Genomic DNA, 15,895 nt, shown 5'->3' with positions numbered 1-15,895 from the left:
ACAACCACAGTTGTACACGGTACCTACGTGGACCGCACCGCCGCCAGCGGTGACTACATGTCCTTACTATCATCATATTGCTCGCGGTTCTACTGTTCCAGTACTGTGTTCTTTCTGTCTTTCAGCCTCCTGGTTACGCGTGACGGTGTGTGACACGTTCCATAGTTGGCGGTATCCTGTTTATTTGTACCTCAAAGGTGTTTTGAATGTCGTCGACCTATCTATATATTTGCAGATGTCAGTGACCCCTTGTATATTGACATATATCACACTATCACCCTTTCTATCTGTATTATATATGTGTATATATATATATATATATATATATATATATATATATATATATATATATATATATATATATATATATATATATATATATATATATATATATATATATATTTATATATATATATATATATATATATATATATATATATACATATCTCGGACAGGGGTGGTGACAGGCACTCTACACCTTTCATTGTGTGTTTGTCAGTGTATACTGTGTTTCCTGGACTCTGCACGTTTGTGTCTGTACCTGTCACATTACACACCTGCCATAGGTTAAGTTTACCTCCCATCCCACTTTGCGAGGGACAGTCCCTCTTTGTGCAGTTGTGTCCTGCGAAATATTTGTGAACATAGCAAATGTCCTGTGACTTTGGGACAAACATATTCCCTATAGTTTATGTCATAGTTGCATAACACAGTTATTCTGTATCTGACCCACCTACATGTTACAGGACACAGATCACGTACCTGCGACCATTACTAGACTAAGCTTTTTATCTATGTAAAACACTGTCATTCTAGTTTTCATCCTGGTCGGGTGTATGTGTCGTCCTGCAGACATCTGGCGTATGTCCCACCTTGGTCATTTGAACTGTGGCAACCCTACCGTATGTACATCTTGCTAGCAATAGTGTTGGGTGATTGTATACATGACTGCCTGTTCCACTCCTGGCAGTGGTCGTTTTACCCTTCAGAGCAGGCGCTATTTGTTTGGGGTGACTAATGCTGGTGTCACCTGTTCTGTACATCATTGACTGTAATCTGCGCAGTGGTCAGTGATGCTTAGCCCTGTTTCGCATATATCCGTATAGTCATATTTAAACATCGCTTACCAGCTGTGGGCAACACTTATTCCCTCTAACGTGTGCTACACATATTCTGATGACCTGCATCTGAAATGCATTACCCCTGCCATGGGGATTACGTTACATCCCTTGTGGGACGTGGGACTGGGAACATGCACGACAGTCACTGCATGTACCAGTTGGACATCTGGGGGTTGTCAATTTTGGGAATTATGTCATTTTGTATGTGCAGTACACTACAGCAGTTACTCCACACTGCACTCACATGGATAACTCCGTTAGTTTACAACTTGATGGGTCCAGTTAATGGTATGTCCATGTGATGTTTACTGGCTGTATTCCGGCACTGGGTATGTATAACACAATTAGCTACACCTGATAATTTGCTACACCTTCTTACGACCGTGGATGCAGCATGCCGGGGTGACGAATGCCTGTCATGGGTACATCCCCTGCCTTGACACAACATCCATGATTACATTTTGTGGAGCCCCTCAGTAACGCGGCGGGTAATTCGTGATAGTGCTTACACACATGTGCTCCCGCGATTGCCTCTGCTCCAGTACGCGACAGTTGATACTCGATGTTGTGGTGATGGGAGTCACTGCTTTCCCTGTTTGGTGTTTTGCCGCTGGCAATCGGGCATGTACCTGAGAACCTATACACACAGCACCGACAGATGCTGATAGGCGCATCTACTGTTCAGGTGTTGACATTTCCATGTTCCAATGGCTGTTGCGTGTACAATGTTTGAGGGCTGCCTATGTAGGATTCCACAGTGGGCCACCTATACATTACAATTTACAGGTAGTCATGTTTGTGTGCCATCCATGTTACTGTGTGTGCAGGTGGGGAGGGGTGTCAGTCCATCAGATCCTACACTGTCAAGGTATGTGCTATACGTTCCCTCTTTCCCAAGGCGTAGGCATATTTGGCATGCCTCCGTCTGCCTACTGGGGCTGGCACAGTGTGTCCGTGGTCTGGATCCCTCTGTGCCTGTGTTGGCCTTGGCACTTGCGGTGGGCTGTGAGGCCCTCCCCCATTTTGACCCTGCTGCAGTTGTTTCCGCAGGATCATATTATGTAGCATGGGACATACTATGAAGATGTGGGCACACGTGCCTGGAGAGTACTGCAAGGCTCCACCAGATGTGTCCAAGCACTGGAACCGTGATTTCAGCATCCCAAACACACGCTCTATGATGATTCTGGTTTGTGCGTGTGCCTCATTATGGCATTCTTGCATTGGTGTGTGCGCATTTCTGATGGGGGTCATCATCAACGGCTCCAGTGCATAGCCAGCATCCCCCCCACAAGGTGTCCTTGTGGGATGTCCCCCCTGACAAATACCTGATGCAGCTGTGAGGCATGCCAGATATGGGAGTCGTGGTAGCTTCCAGGGCTGCCAGCACACACATCCATGATAATGCCCTGGGCATTGCACATGACCTGGCAGTTGATGGAGTGAAATCCCTTGCAGTTTATGTAGCACCTACCATACTCACCGGGTGGTGACTTGATTTGTATGTGCGTGCAGTCTATCGCACCCAGAACCTCCAGGTAGTTTGCCACACGGTGGAAGTGATGCATATCGCTGGCCAACTCCTCCTGAGTTCGGGGGAAGTATATATGCTCATTGGCATGTGGTAACATGGCATCCAGGAACTGGTGTAGTACCCTGGATGCCGATGCCTGTGAGATCCCCATTATGTCTCCAGTTGGCCTTTGAAAGGTACCTGTGGCTAGTATTCGCAAGCTTACACATACCATCGTGTCCACAGGGATGGGTTCCCCTCTGTTGTTTCTGGTTCTCAGGCGTGGCTGGCACAGCTCTACTATTTGCTGTAAGATGTCCCTGTCCACCCTGTAATGCTCTACTATCTCCAGATCATGTAGCCCCTGGTAGGTTACCCTTGGTCTTAACACTCTTCTCCTCCTCCGAGGCCTACGGTGGTTGTCGGCATCATCTTCCACAACACCGTCGGTCTGCAACACATGCTGATGAATCACAGCTATGGCAGCTCCCAGCATGTACATTTTAAAAGTTCCCCATCTGTTTACACCTATGGTGCAGTGTTTGGGAATACACAGGTGTGTGTTGGGTGCTTTCACACTTTATACTATTTTGCTGTGAACACTGATGATGTCATAGGGTGTGTATGTACGAACGTGGCTACAGGGTATCTTCTGTGTTTTATTAACAGAACCACTATTGTACTGCCTTTAGTGTTGCATTACATTTGGATGCCGTGAATTACCTCCAGCCCTTCCGTTTACATTTGTGCACGTTACACCTACCATTTGCTGGCATGCATCCAGCTGCCTGCTTTCATTTGTACTTTCCTAGACCTGGCTTATCTTGCGTAATGCGTGCTATTGCCGATCTACTGTGGGTTTGCTGTGCTCTGCTATGACAGTTCTCCTATCTTTGGATTCTAGGTCCTCCCCTCCTTTCTTTGCAATCCTATGCCTCCTCTATCCTGTTTTGCAGGTTTCTGCATGCAGGCTTCTCTACTGTGGTCGATTGGCTGCCGTGAGTTGATTGGTGTTAATTGCTCATTAGTACGCCAATTACCCTGCTTTGGCATTTCCTTCTTTTCTTCCCCTGACCTTCCTGTTTGTGCTATTGTTCGCGGCACGTGCATCCGCTTACTGGGTTTCGGGCACGATTTCATCCCCGTACACATGTGCTTTTGGGCACCATGTGTGCTCTCAGCTAAATGGTTCTATACCCTCCTCCCCACCCCTGTCCTGCAGCTTTGCTTAGCAATGGCCAGGCCAGATTTGCATTGCTCCAATGTGCTTACTGATACGGTGGCATACCCCTCTGCTGATGTCATGTATCACCTCTAATACACTCATTGGTGTTATAGCGCTGCGCCGTCAGGTACATCCTTAATCCGGCAGGATGTTTGCGATTCATTATTACCTCCCTCATTTGCATGGCTTTGACTACTAATTCATAGTTACAGAGCTGAACACTGTCGCGGGACCCTGGCAACACTTGCGCCTTGCTTGTGGTGTGCCATGCCTACCATTGCATATTATGGTGCAATCCTAATTTGTCTTTCATTGCGATTTTATGACATTTGTATTTATTTCCTTTGTATTCCTGTTTGCACACACATGCCCTGCGGTTGTACTGTGCATTACTGTGGACATGACATTAAATGTTGTTTTTTAGGTGTTGTACATCTTTTCTTGTGCCATTGGCTGTGTATTACGCCAATGGCATATGTTAACTTTGTAATACATGAGTCTAGTCCACTTCCATAACTCCAATGTTCTGTTTGGGAAAATGTAGCCATGTTTTTTGGGCTTGTGCTACGCCTGCACCACTTCGTGAATCACTGTATGCCTTCATTAGCATGGTGTGACACTGCACATGGGGTGATTTGCATACCTATGCCAAGGGCTGCGTAGATCTGGTGTACGCCGGTAGTGCACATGGTGTTGGTTCGTACCTGAATCGCTCGGCGGACATATTTGGCATTGTCCCGCATACGCTACGCCTGCACCTGGCGCAGGCTTCATGAATCCAGGGGACTGTGTAAATGCCTACACAAAGTGAACATCCCTACATGGTTACAAGTTTTTGGGATTCAGCAATTCAAATGAATTTTCTCATTTGCATATTCACAGTGTCGACAGCCCTGAATCTATATGATTGGTAACAGTATAGGCAGGAAAACTGAAGGGGAGTCCAGTGTTGCACAGTCAAGGGAAGGTATTCCTTGGGTGTATATATGTGCACAGAGGAATTCAGGTTTGGGGTTCTATATTTCATGGGGTTTACACTTTTAGCTATCTACATTAGTTATGATTACTTTGTTCCTTTGGGGGTGGAGGTGCAAAGCGGCATTTATGTCAGAGGTAACTGGTGACTTCAAATCAAAGGGAGACTGTAGGAGACAGCTGAATGGGTGGGGTCAGCAGGAAGGGGTGTGGTCAACTAGAATGGGGCAGAGCTATGCTCAAAACCCCAAAAACTGAGACTTTAATTAAATATACTACCCTGGGTGCCAAACCATTATTATGAGAGTCCAATCGAGACAAAATGAAGTGGAGAAGAAAAAAAAAATATTTAAATGCATTGACTGCATGACAGCTTACTTAATATTTAGATGGAAACAAAAAGATTGTGAGGCATGAAAAAATAAATTACTTTTTAAATACATTACTGGAATGCCAGTCAAAATCAAGTGTAAAAAACAAGCAGCACTCAACTCAAACCACTACTCCTTGCACTGCAGTTCTAATTAAAATTTATATTCAGCTTTATAAAAGTACCAAGTAACGTGCTGAACGTAGCAATCTCTGTGATACCCCCACTTGTAAAAATGTTTCTTATCCAAAAAAGGCCTGCTGCCTGACAACAACTATCTACTTGTTTCATGGGAAAAACATGATCAAAGTAAAAAAATGAACAGCAAACAAGAAACAAGCTCAAGATAAAGTGCTTAAAGGATTACTGAACAGGTTATGGACAACACATGATAGACTAGCATTCTGTTTACTTTAAGGATAAAGCCTACAAACATGACTGCAAGTCTCCAACAAATGTAACGAGCTTCTGAAAATACTGTAATCCTGTCCTTTATTACAAATACTGTCATATGCATTTCAATACCTAAGGCTTATACATTATCTAGTTATGTAAATATTCTCTACATGCCAAAAACAACAGGCGTTCAATGTTGGTAATTCTTTAACAGTATGCTTATCAAAGCTTACTTGTATCTTACAATCTCAGACAAGGTTACCTAATGGTCATTAAAACATTGCTACTTAAACACAGAGCAACAGGCACTGCAACAGCATGCATTTTCTGAATAATAAGAATCATAAATCAACAGTATAAAAATATGACAGAAAACCAGAACATTCTGCAAAATCAAGGACAGATGAAAAGCCACTGTAGTGCTTGTGTCTACCTTGGATGGGGGGATACTCTGCAACTTACACTGCATAACTGCTCCTTGCCTTGCTTGGACACATTCAGAGTCACTACACGGGGGAGTGGGGTACAACAAGTATGTCACAATTTGAAATGTCTCTGACAGACGGTGATGGCCCTGACACATTTGTCATACCTCTCAACCTCAGAGCAATAAATCTGGACAAAGCCATAAAAAGAAGTGGGACAAAGGCCCAACAATAAGGACATTTTTTAAATATTGTTCTATAAACTTAGAAAGATAATACAATAGTAGATCTTGCATTAGTATGAATTTTCTGAAGGGTATGAAATCTGAAACTCAAATGTCAGTCATTATTTTCTAACTTCAATCTTTAATGATTTGCCAGAAAAAACAAAATATTATGAAAAACAACCAAAAATGTGATGCAAAAATATAAAATAGCCACACAATACAGCTGGGAACTTGTCAAAGAAGGGACACTTTTTTTAATATTAGTACTGTTAAGTTGAGCAGCTGACAAAATAAGAGAATCTACATGCATTTCTGAAATAAAAGTAATCTATCATTACAATTATTTATTAATTGTAAACCCTTTACATTTTCATCCAAAATTGCCATTTTGCAGAGAGATTTTTGCGGGAGAGCAACATTTTGAGCCAAAATCAGTTGAGAGGTTTGGATATACCTAATTCTATAAAGTGATTTATTTGCACGTACCTCTCAACCTCTTCTATAAAGTGATTTATTTGCACGTACCTCTCAACCTCTTAATGCAGGAAATCTGGACAAGGCCAAATATATTGGGGGAACAAACAAACAGTACTAACAATTGCTCTTAGACAGTTGCTAGAATAACTGGTCTTGCTTTAGCATGCATTTTTCTGAAGGGTATGAAGTCTGAAACTCAATGTCTGTCATTACTTACTGACCTCATTCCTAAGTGATTTTCCAGAAAACAACACATTTTATGAGTAACAAACCAAAAATAACAAGCAAAAATCTATTTATTCAGTAAAAATCTGGACAACTGAGAGGCATAATTCAGCCAGGGCTGTCTTTGAGTTTGCCGCCCTTCCTTCCTCACAAAATCATGGTCAAATGGAGCCTCCCTCCTGCAGCCATTCCAATGTCCCATTACTTGGCTATTTTGCCCCATTTACCATAAACACTGTAATGTGCTTACTGCTTTACTTCTACAATGATTTAGATTTCATTTAAAATTTTTATTTTACATTTTACAGCACAGACACTAATAGACATTTGCTAAACAAAGCAATGCAGGCTCACAATGCAAATAGACTTAGCATTAAAACTTCTCTGCCCTTGAAACTCACATTCGTTGAAACAGCATTGAAACCCACATTCAGAGAAAATACATCTGACCAGTGGCAGATAAAGATTAACTTTGGGCTGTTTTCAAATCATGGGACCCTTGCACATGAAACAAATGAATGCCAGCAGAGAAATAGGATCCAATAAATAATTTATTACAAAAAGATTAACATCATATAAATCAGACCGGTTTCGGCTGGCAAAAAAATAGCACAGCCTTCTTCAGTAATGAAAAAATAATCAAAAATGATGCATTTATATAGTAACTGAACTACATCCTATTGGTGCAATTATAATTGCTCATTGAGTCCAGGTGTGAATAATGCTCCTAATATGGTAATCGATTTATTTTCTTTGGTATCAAGCAAAGAGTGCTATCCTGTCTTATTAAATCTATTGTCCCTTATAATATCAATAACTGTGAAAGAAAATTTGGCATTGGGATGTTTCAGACAATGTTTGAACAGAGCATTATTTGATTTTTTAGTTCTAATATTACTCATATGTTCTGAAATTCGGAATCTTAAAGGCCTAGAAGTCTGGCCAACATAAAAGGCGCCACAGCTACATGTTACAAGATAAACAAGCCATTCACTACTGCAGTTTGCAAAAAATGATATTTCATAAACCCTCGGACAATTCCTGCTAGTAAACTCTTTTGTCTTTGCAATCTTGTCACAATTACTGCAATGTCCACATGGGAAACATCCTACCACTCTTTCCCCGGTTAATGTTGTTTGAACAAAAGATGTATTATCAGTATGATGTGTGTGCTTATAATGATTGAAATGGGAAGCCAAATTTCTCCCTTTTCGAAATGAGAATAAGCATTTGTCAGATAATACCCCCGATAACTCAGGAATATTGGACAAAATATTCCAATTGGTATTTATGCTATGCATTAAGACATTAGTATTCCTGGCATAAGTAGTCACAAACCTGATTGGCTGTGTGACACTGTTGTCCTTATTTTTATATTTCAAAAACACTTCACTGGGGCGTGTATTGACCCAATTGCTTGCTTTGATGACATGTCCCATAGGATAACCTCTATCACGGAATCTATTGATGAGATCAGATCTATCTTTTTCAAAATCCTCTGGCTGAGAACAAATCCTTCTGGAACGAATAAATTGTGATTTAGGTATGTTTTTGGCAATGTGCGGAGGATGAAAGCTGGAGGCGTGAAGGACAGTGTTGTATTTGGGATACTTCCTAAATACTTGACTAGCCAAAGTGCCATCTTTCTGTCTAGTTATTAATACATCAAGAAAGGTAATTGTTTCAACATGGTAGTTTATAGTAAACTGTAAATGTTGTTATTAAGGTACGAAACAAATTCCATTAAGTACTCAGCATCTGCCCTCCACACCATCCAGCAATCATCCAAATACTTCCTCCAAATATCAATTTTAGGGAGGTAAATATTATGGCTAACATCATATATGATGTATTCTTCAATATAAGCCATAAAAAGGTTGGCATAAATGGGAGCAAAAGATGCTTCCATAGCCGTACCCTTGACCTGCCAAAAACATATGTCTTCATAAAAAAAAACACATTATGTGTAAGAACCAATTCAGCCATACCGACAAGAAAGGTATTGAAATCTTCATCATAAATGCAAGCAATATTGAGCCAATAAGCTATAGCATCCAGCCCCACTTGATGTGGTATATTCGTATAAAGGGCACTTACATCCAGTGTACACATCAGCCAATCAGGTTCCAATTGGACATCAGAAATAATCTGTAAAAATTTGGTTGTATCCTGTAAACATGAGCGAACATGTGTCAACAAAGGTTTAAGATGTTTAGTCAAGTACAAAGATAATGGTTCAGTTAAATAACCACGGCCGGAAACAATAGGTCTTCCAGGCAGGTTGGTGGGGTGCTTGTGGATTTTAGGAAGAAAATAAATATATTGGTTGGTTGAATCAGAAATAGTTAACTGTTGTAAGGTGAAATCAGTAATAAGGCCAGTATCCCTAGCACAACAAAGAAAATCATCAATCTGTTGTTTAAATCTATGTATAGGGCTGAGACACATTTTAACATAATATTTGTTATCTGATAGCTGCCTCATGGCCTCATTATTGTAATCAATCCAATTCATGACAACCACTGCCCCACTTTTGTCGGCAGAGATAATAACCAGATCCTTGTTTTGTGACAATTCATCCATAGCTTGTTTTTCATTTAAAGATAAATTATTAGATTTGAAATGAAATTCCGAACCATGGAAATATAAATCTTTGAGAACCATGTTTTGAAACAATTGCACAACAGGATGCATAGGAGGCATATACTTGGACTTATGATAAATAAATTTATCCTCATCTGAAAAACCATCATCAACACCAAACTGTAATTTTAGATTTAATACTCTACAGAAAACCAAAACATCCTGGACCAACCGGTCCTCAGAAACAACAAAACCAGGAATGAATGTAAGACCTTTGTTTAATATAGCAATATGAGTGGGGGACAAAACAAAATTGGATAGATTCAAAACATTTGAGTTGTCATTACTTATTTCTGTGTCACCATTTGTAATAGGCTCTGAATATTCTGAACATTTTTTTATGTTTCCTGCCTCCACGTTTGTATTTCCCCCTAAAGGGAAAGAACCTTGGGTTCATTTGGGAATCGGAGAATCCGATGCTGGCTGCATATCACTGTCAGTATGTGATGAAACCTCATCAGTAGAAGAACCATTGGTGTTTTGTCGGTTACGTAATATAGACCTGGGTCTCTTCCTTCTTGGTGTCTTGACCGGATGGGGATTAAAATGAACATGTTTGGAGGGGGCACTAAACGGGTTAGCTCCCTGATAATCATTTTCATCCCGTTTAAATTTCCTAATTTTTCTTGATTTTAACTGTACCTCCAAATTGGTTAAATCATTTGTAATTTTAGTAAAATATTTTTGAAAAAATATTTCCCCTTCATATTTCTGCACTTCATTACTCAAATTAGTAACTGCATTGATTTCAGAATCAATGATTCTGTCATAATATTTATCCAAAGCCTCAACAAAAGACATGGTGGCTTGCTGTTGAATCATAGACCATTGGTTAGTGAGTTCTTCATCTGGTTGACCAACATGAAACATACATGTGTTTTTTGATACACCTTCCTGATTGCATTAAATTATATTACTTGTATAATACAGTGCAGTTGTTAGAGGGTATTTTAAATGTATTGTTTTGAACATTTTCCAGTAAAAAATGAAACAAAATGCCTGCACCAATAATGACAAAACTGTCCAATTTAGAAGATTTCCATCATAAAAGTCTACTCAAACTTCTACAATCCTCTGGTATCAGTAAATATGCACAGTCTCTGCAGGAGTAAAAGTCATCCAAATAATTCTACATTAAAGAGATCTGTAACTAATGAAGAGGTTGCTGCTAGCAAACAACTTTATATTTCATTGTTTCATCTACAAAGTGCCTGTTGTCCTTGTGGAATGAATTGCCTATGTTACATTAAAAAAATGATAAGCTAGTAATATTGCAATAGGGAATGGATGACAAACTGATAACAGGTTCATAGTTACTAGGTATCTCTTCCAAAGAGGACATTCTCAGGAGCATCCTCCCCCTTTAAAAGCACAACACAGTATAGTATCAGCAATGCATCTACATACTGTGGGAGTAAAACCCACAGCCATCTGCAGCAAAAGCAGATATTCAGCCTTTTATGCTATTAACAATACAAACAGACTCAGCATAAGCAGCACTAAACTTCTCTTCCTCTAAATCTCCCAGCTCCTTTTAAAAATCCCTTCAAAACTCAACTGTATCTCTCAGCTTTGAAGCACAAGAAATCTAGAAAAAGCCAAAATTTATTGGGGCAGGATAACAAAAAAAACCCAAACCAGGGACACATTTTAAACGTTTGTATAATCTTGGAAAGTTGCTAGAATAAAATGCTGTGTTACTACCATGCATTTCACTGCCAAGTCTTGAACCCAGGAACCTTTATACTATAGGCAGAGAAACATACCAATATGCCAAATAAGCTGTTTCCTGAAAGACAGAAAGTCTGAAACTTAAATGGCTATCATTTAGTGGATTCAGGTCTCATCATAGCTCTCAACTTTGTAGCACAAAACACATGGACAAAGCCAATAATGGGAGAATACAGCCCTAAAATAGGTACACATTTCAAATATTGCTCTTATAAACTTAGAAAATTGCTAGAATAAAAGGTTTTTTTTGTTACCATGTACTTTCTGAAGAATATGAAGTCTGAAATTTAAATGTCTGTCATTATTTTGTGAATTCAATCATTCACTGATTACAAAAATCCAGACAAACATAGATTTTATGAGGAACAGTACAGAACAAAAATACGAGGCAAAAATCTGGATAGTTTTCACAAGAGGTGGTAGGTAGGGACTTCAGGCTCTTGCTACCTGTACCCAAGGTACAGGGTTTGAGCCTGCATAACTCTAGCCACTTAACTGGGGCATTTCACGCACACACAAACACATACCTAATTATTTTATTTTTAAAATTATTTTTTCTTTTATTTTACAGCGGGGGGCGCTGCAGTCCTGCAGTCTGATAGCACGAGCTGCTCCTGCTTAGGTCCAGTCTTTTCACTACCACTGTATAGTTTACAGATAACATATTAAAACCAAATCATACTACATTTCAAACCTGGATAGCTGGTTCTCAAAGCTGAGACACATCCGTCATGATTGCATGTTGCATCCACTCCAAGAATGCCTCCTGCAGTCACTTTTGATAAATTTGAATATTTACCCTATGTTTTGACTCTCTCCTATTTTTTTCTGTTAACTTGAAAATACATTCCTAAGTCACGTGAAGGGTGCCTGCTCAGTCTGAAGTCTTCTTACTTCTGTGAGAAGATGCACTTTGGGCAAAGGACTATTCTTGTCCAAACAAAAATAAAATAGGCTCTCATTTTTTTTGTTTTATGTTCATTCGCCAGTAATGTTTCTAGACTACAAACTTTGTTGCCGAACAGTATATATTCATACTCCACTCCCCATTTCACAAGCATCTTATCCTTATTTTATTTTATTTTGTTTAAACAAAAGGCAATAAATAAATAATTTACTGGGTGGATGAACCTGTCCAGTGTCCCTTTTTAATCATGACCTGGGTCTGTGGCAACAACAACAAAAATGTACAGAAACATGAAATACAATCACACAGAAAAACACAGAAAAAATATTATAGCTGCAGTTGGAATCAGAAATGCATTAATCAATAGCATTGTTAGTTAGACATACTTTTCTATTGGAAATAAATGAGTAATTGATTACCTAGCTGTGTTTCAGTACAGGAGTATAAATAAATATGTACTCAGATATATGTATTTCACATGAAAATGAGTTCCTGTCACGTGCATCCATTATCTAAAAAGCATTATTGGCTTGTAAATAATTTAACAATAAATTGCTTCTTTCTCTGCATGGTCAAGAGCATGGATGAAAAAGGTCCTCAGAGCAGCCCACTTACCAGTTAACAACTGTAAGATAAATAAACAAACACAACTGTGTTACTTATTACACGTAATCTTTTATTTTTCAGAACCACTGTCCTTCAATGCTTTGCACCATGACTAAGTCTACAAGCTCTCCCATTAATCCTTGTCTTCCCACTAATACATCAGTGCCATCATGACATAAGCTACATAATAAGAGCAAACCCTTTTCTGCTGTCTGACCAGTGCAATGGACCTCACTCCCTTCATAAAGAAGACTGTCACCCTACAGTCATTTGTATGACAAGTAATGTCTTATTCAGGGAAGAAACCAAACCTGACTACTTCAGTGCACAATATTTTGATTTGTTTCTGGTGCTTCCACTAAAGTGCCAACAGTACCTAAGGTTTAACTGCTATGTCTGTACTATATGTCTGACTGTCAGACACCTACCTCTGTAAATTTAAAGTTAAAAATGAGTGTCTGTCTGTATCCATCTGTCTGATGAAGCGATCACAAAGTTAGGTTAGGATTAGGAATCAATGAATGAATTCTCCGTAAAAATAAAGCAAAAAGCAAACAAGTCAAGTTGTTTTTTCAGCAATCGTAGCAGAAGTACTGTGCTACTACTGATTGCTTCTTTCTCTCTTTTTCTAGAAGAGAGCAAAAACCAATCACTAACCATCCAGCCGTCCACGTCACGTATGTGACTGCAGACATGGCAGTCCGTTCCCCTTCTACTTTCTCTCCTTAATCTGCGCTGCTTTTACAGCAGTCCAGATTTACAGAAACTAATTTTTATAAAGAAAAAAAAAAAGGAATTCGATGAGCATGCACAGTTCGAGTTCTGGGACTTTGCAAGTCAGTTGGACTTGCAGTTAAGCAATGAACTGCAGCCAGCCAGTAAATTTCAATTGAAATAAATGTATTTATAAATATTTTATTTTTTTAAACTTTCTTTCTCTTTTCTTCACAGCTGGGGGGGGGGGGGCTGCAGTCCTATAGTCTGATGGCATGACCCACCACTAATTTATGTTATGGCACTTAATAAGGAATTGTTGCTATTTTTAAAATAATTTTCTAGCATCCAGCATGTCTGGGAATGTCATAATGTGTGTGGGGTTACATGTTAGGGTCTGTTCTGTGCAAATGTATGGACAATTACTTGCTCTAGTTTCTCTGTAGACTCTTTTGTGTGGCTGTATTTGGTAAACTTTCATATACATGGCAAACACAAGCACAGAGACTTCACGGTTACTTTACAGATTGTTGAATTGCTCCACATTGTTGATTTCCTTCATTAGCATACAATTCAGCTACTTATGCTGTAATAAGCATGTCACAAAAGTTTCCATGTTTGAGTGTGAGTGCTTGCTGCTACACACAGTTTACTGATCTAAAACATTTCACTGCCATGTGCACATTGCGCCATGATGTGTACATGGCCAAAATTATCCTGTAGGCTTTATTGAATCCCCTCCCACATCTATTCTAGTGAGGGTATTATGCAGTATATATTTATTCTACTGTGGGTATAGTGTAGTACATGCCTGTCCTAGTGAAGGTAGCATGTAGTACATATCTTTTCTAATATGAGAATTATGTAAAACATGTCTGTTCTAGTGTGGGTATTATGTAGTACATATAAATTCTAATGCAGTTATTACAGCATACATATCTATTCAAGTGTGGGTATTATGTAGTACATATCTATTCTAGTGTGAACATTATGCAGTACATATCTATTCTAACCTTGCTGTTGCCACTTGTGTAGTGTAGGTGCCTGCTTTTGAGACTACTGTTATGCCTTGTTAAAATATGATACAATCAGCTAGAGTGCATAACCCAGGGGTGACAGCTGCAAATCTTCTTCCTCTTAGCCCACCCCCACCCCTTTCATCAGTTTCACTGTTGATACATTTTGCTTAACTTATTTGTTTTATGTTAAGGTATTTATCCCCTCTCAATAGAGTCATAGCCTTTAGTCCCAACCCCCTCAATACTTATTCTTCACTAATCATATACCACCTGCTTGTCTGTCCCTTTTCAGCCAGCTTAGGTTTCCCCTGAGTTACCTGCTCACTCAAATTACCTTACTGATTGTTTTTCTTTTTTTTCCCTTCCTTTTGTGCTTTCTCTTTGTTGGGTCAGCTCACTCCATTCCCTCTCACTACTCTTGGGCTCACGCTTCCCCTCTACCCTACCTCCATTCCCACATACCCCTACTTTAATTTCCTTTATACTTCTTTACTCTCCACCCATTCATTTCTTGCCAATCCCCTCACACTCCCAATTCCCTTTTCCCCTCCCCCTCACATGCACCTTAATCCCCTCCTACTATACTCATTTTATATATCCTCCCCTAATCTCCTCCTCTTAAATCTGCCTTAGTCCCCTTCTCTATCAATCACCTATCTCTCTTTATACCTCCTATACCTTACTGCTCTTACTAACATTCACCCAACTCTTCTCTACTATGTCATCTCACCATCTACTTATCCCCTTTCTCCTCCTACTAGCACTATCTACTTCATACCATATACCTCTGCATTACATAGCGTCAATACCAACTCTCACAAACAACCACCACCATTACAGCTACCCTCACACAATTCTAATCTCTCCTCACCTATTTCCTATCTATCCTACCACTTACTATTCAATTAAGATATATCCTAATGTTTCAGTTTGCACATTTACAAAGCCCACAACTCCATGTATACTTGGCCTACTCTCCTTACTAACTGATTTCATTGATGCACTACTCCTAGATGGTGACATCCACCCCAACCCTGGACCACCCATCACCACCTCTTACAGGCAAACCCCCTCCACCTCAACCCCCTCAACAATGCCCCATATCCACAGTCCATCTCACAAAATCCCAATTTTGTCTCTAAATATCCAAAGCATTATTAACAAAACTACAGAACTGCACTCATGGATTGACCTCACCTCCCCCCACATGTTAAACATATCAGAAACCTGGTTAAAACCTCACATATCTTACTCAGACCTCCTTCCCCACAGACTACAATATCTTCCATGCAGACAGAGCAAATAAAAGAGCTGGAGGTGT

This window comes from Protopterus annectens, chromosome 3.part0 (assembly GCF_019279795.1).
Source record: "Protopterus annectens isolate FY-2018-M chromosome 3.part0, PAN1.0, whole genome shotgun sequence".
Classification (NCBI taxonomy): Eukaryota; Metazoa; Chordata; order Ceratodontiformes; family Protopteridae; genus Protopterus; species Protopterus annectens.
This window is presented reverse-complemented; position numbering follows the sequence as displayed.